Source organism: Gordionus sp. m RMFG-2023, chromosome 4, assembly GCF_954871325.1.
Source record: "Gordionus sp. m RMFG-2023 chromosome 4, tfGorSpeb1-WG-v2, whole genome shotgun sequence".
NCBI lineage: Eukaryota > Metazoa > Nematomorpha > Gordioida > Chordodea > Parachordodidae > Gordionus > Gordionus sp. m RMFG-2023.
In genome coordinates this window covers 5,193,318-5,197,561 of record NC_088778.1, presented here as the reverse complement: position 1 = coordinate 5,197,561, position 4,244 = coordinate 5,193,318, and the positions used below count along the sequence as shown (strand labels likewise).

The 4,244-nt window shown below is 27.2% G+C and overlaps 1 non-coding gene across 1 annotated transcript; it reads right to left on the bottom strand.

Moving 5' to 3' along the window:
- Positions 1-3,414: 3,414 nt before the first annotated feature.
- LOC135929216 (U1 spliceosomal RNA) lies at positions 3,415-3,581 on the bottom strand. The gene has a single exon (XR_010572523.1). It is a non-coding gene; the product is annotated as a U1 spliceosomal RNA (small nuclear RNA).
- Positions 3,582-4,244: the final 663 nt, after the last annotated feature.

Genomic DNA, 4,244 nt, shown 5'->3' with positions numbered 1-4,244 from the left:
AACCTTTTTAAAAAATTTTTTTTTTTTAATTTTCTTTATTATTTAATTCTTTTACTGTTTAGTTACATCCATCATGATCAAGAGATTTCTGGTTTATAAATGTAATAATAAGACCCCCCCCCCCCAACTTAATATTTAATTTAATATATTGACGGAAACTTTGGTCGATGTTTAGTAAATTAGGTTGTTATTCAAGATTTCTTGTCACAAATTATTTCCAATTTAAAAATATGCCTAAAAATATTAACCAAAAAAAATACAAATGCCTAATTAAAAATTGCAAATCGCATAATATAAGAGATGATTAGAAATTGGATTACTTATAGTATTAAAATGAATAAAGTTTTTTGCTTAACATGTCTCTTATTTGGAGGTCTACACACAAATTCAAAATGGACATGTGAAGGTCTAGATAAATGGCAGAATATTAATCGTGATATCATTCTGCATGAATCTTCACAGGCATATATGATGGCCGATTATGGAAGACTTTCTCACAATAAAAATTCGATATTAAAATTTATAACACCCCATAAGGAATGTGAAGATAATAACCGTTCTATCATAAGAATTATAATAAGATGTTCAGATTATTTAATATCTAGTAACCAAGCCTTATGGGGGCAATAGACAACAAGAAGGCAATATGATGGCCCTTATTAAGCTTATTGCAGATTCTGAACCTGTACTAAAAATGTATATACAACAAAATGAAGAAAGAAAAAGGGATTAAAAACGAAATTATATTCAAATCTATGATCATATATTAACATAAATATTCTCATTGAAACCATGAAAAATATGGTTATAAAAAAAAATTCAAAATGAGATTACATTTAACAGGTGCTTTAATAGCTTTGATAGTAAATTATGTTGAAAATAGTGAGACGCCGAAGCCTGTTGAAAGACTGATTGACATATATTGTACCACAGGTCTCGATATTAAGCGTAATATAATATCCAAACTTGGCTCGATAAATTTACCCCTTGAATTTCTAGTTAGGCAAAGCAAAGTTATGATGGCGCCTCAAACATGAGTGGAAAAATCAATGGTGTGCATGCCTTGATTAGAGCAGAGGCTCCAAAGGCAGCTTTTATTTGGTGTTATTGTCATCGATTAAATTTAATCAATGTTCAATTATGACAATCAATTGAACTTCGAAATGTTCTAGGAATACTAGATGAGATTTATATCTATTTTAATGGTGTAAAAAGATATGAGGTACTCAAAGAGTGTCAGTGTAATGATCTAACGATTTCTAGGCATCAAGAATACCACTCGGTAATAGTCTCTTATTTATTTAGATTTATAATGCTTTTTTATTTAGAAGCTGGCTATCGTCATATAAAGCTATTCTACTTTATGATGCCTTGAGGGCAGCTTTAACAAATTTAAAGGATTCTGAAGATCCTGCCACTTCCACTATGGCTAGTGCTATAGTCTTTAGAATAGAAAAATTTGATTTTATCTCATCACTTTGTGTTTTGGATAAAATATTGTTGATAACAAGTTTGGCTTGCACAAAATTGCAAACCAATTCTAAGAATATAGGGTTTGCAATAAATCAAGTTCAATTGGCAAAAGATTGCTTGATTAATTTGATAAGTATAATATAAATTATTGTCTTAATTAATTTTTAATCTAATAGATAATAACACTGAAGTTTTGGATGTTTTTTCAAAGGCACAAGATTTTATGAAGGAGAAAAATCTACCTTTTGATTTTGAAAGTTCTAGACTCAAACATTACAATCCAAAAAGGAGAGGTATATATACTTTTATCATTAAATATAGAAAATTTTTTAGCTTTAAAATAGGTGTGTTTGCAGTTTAACGAAAGATTTAATGATGAGTCGATGAAATTTTTACATCAAACATCATTTTTAACGCCAAAGGGAATGGCAGAAAAATCAATTTTTAAAAAGATATCTAGGATATCTGTGAATTTTACAATTTAAATTTAAGTCAAATTTTCGAAGAAATGTTGAAGTTTAGAAATATTTATAAGATGGCCAAAATGGGGAATGTAATTATTACCTTTTCAAGGGGGTATTTTGCTTCATTCGCTCAGAAAGTGTAGGGGCCACTGGTTGTCGTAATTAGACAAACAATTTTGTAAAAAAAACTATAATATATTCAAAGCATTAGACGGGTTGAATCCTATATCTCCTAATTTTATGCTCAACAATATTACATTTCCTTTAATAGGACATTATAAGTTGCCTCCCCTCTCCAATATCGAATTAAAATGGCAAAAATTTTGTTTTAAAGAAAATTTTCGAAAATATTGTACATCTATGAATTCCTTTCTTAAAAATCTTCAAAAATTAATTATTCTTGATTTGCAAAACATAAAATATTATCATCTTGACCACATCTTATTCATAAGCTATATTTTTCCTAAAAGGTATTTTCAGAAATATTTGAATTATTTTTAAGTTATGTTTGGAAAAGTTTGTGAAATTTTTACAATAAAAAGAAGAAAGTTTTAGATATAATTTTCTAAAATAGTTTCTTGGAGGATATTATGTTCTTAGTTTATATGACGCACAAGGAAAGATTTAGTTTCATTTTCGAATATATTACTTTTTTAAAAATTAAAAGGTCTACTCAAAAATAGTTTTAAAAATTATGTTATCCAGCGATTCAATTCACGTCCAATCATACCAAGTGATTTTTAGGGAAAACTTTTCAGAACCAATCACGTATATTCAAAGATCACTCACACTTACGGCACGACCCACCGTGTCCCATCAGGTCAAGGGGATTTTCGCGGCCCACTTATATATAAAAATAAAAATGCTTTTATTATCTAATTAATTTTTTTTTCGAGAGATTTCCACATTATAAAAAATTCTCCGGTTTAAAGTTAAACGTTTGATGATACAAAGTTATTAATAAATGATTAAGAAATTTTCTTTATACCCGGCCCAGATCTAAACTTGTTTTCCAAGATTTTTTATATATTTTTCTCAACTAAAATTGCTTTTTAGCTGTTTATTTATAGTAAATTGTATCAAAAAGAGAAATTTAAAAAATACGAGAAATAAACGAATGATAAATATTTCCTTATATAATTTTCCGACAAATCATATAATTTAAACAGAGTTTAAAATGCTCTTCAAAGATTTTCTTTTTTAATACTTTCACGATGAAATCACAAATCTAAGAAGAGAAAAAAACTTAAACAATAGTTCTTGGACTAATATGCGTACAAGTACATATAACTTGCCCACTCCCCTAAATTCTGTATAAATTCTAGATGGCAATGAGAAATATCTAGCGTAGCTCTATTGTACCTACATGAGCTTTATCACGTAAAAAAATGACTTGAATCTTAAATAAATTTGAAGGAATTGAGTCCTAGGGGAATGGTGGATGAAGATATTAAAAATCTAAATTACTTATTTGGTAAAGGGATTTGCGCGTACGCAAATCCCAACTATCAGAAATTATATGCTCGAATTACCCACATTTGGAGTAAATCGTAGCCTTCAACTCCGCCTAGAAGTGCAATGACGAAGTCTCCAACTAAGGGAACCGTCTTCTTGATCACGGTTACCCTCGCACTAGGTAAGTAATTTATACTGTTCAAAAGAACTAAGTGATATAGATAGCAATTTGTATCAAAGAGAAGGTTTTATATGCCTAAATATACATGTGAAGGGTGTAATTTATATAACAACAAACATGTATTTTTTGATCAACATAGTTGAGAATTTTATTTATTTTGGAATATTAAAAAAAATTTTTTTTTAAAAAAGTTTATTAATTTCATTAGCTTATAATTAAATTATAAATATTTGGTTTTTAACATCCGCTAGATAGCGTTTAATAATAATATTTTTTTAAAAAAACTAATACTTTATTTACTCAATTTAATAAAATGATAAATTTTTATGTATTCAAAATAATAATTTATTTTTTTTAACCTTTATTTATTTTTTTAATTTAAAAAAAAATGCAAAATAGATTTTTTTTTATATATTTGTATACAACACTTTATAATATATTAAATTATTAAAAAATTACAAAATTACAAAATTTAAATCCAAATTTCTAAAAAAAAATAAAAATAATATTGTTGAGAGGAAATTCTGAAAAAAAAAATGGAAAGATATAAAAGAAGATAGAAGATTTTTTTTTTTATGAGAGATAATTAATTATATTCCTTGCCTGTTGTAAAAGTCTTCACGAAAATTCCCGGAATATTTCCGGATTTGACGGCCGACATCTTTAAAGAA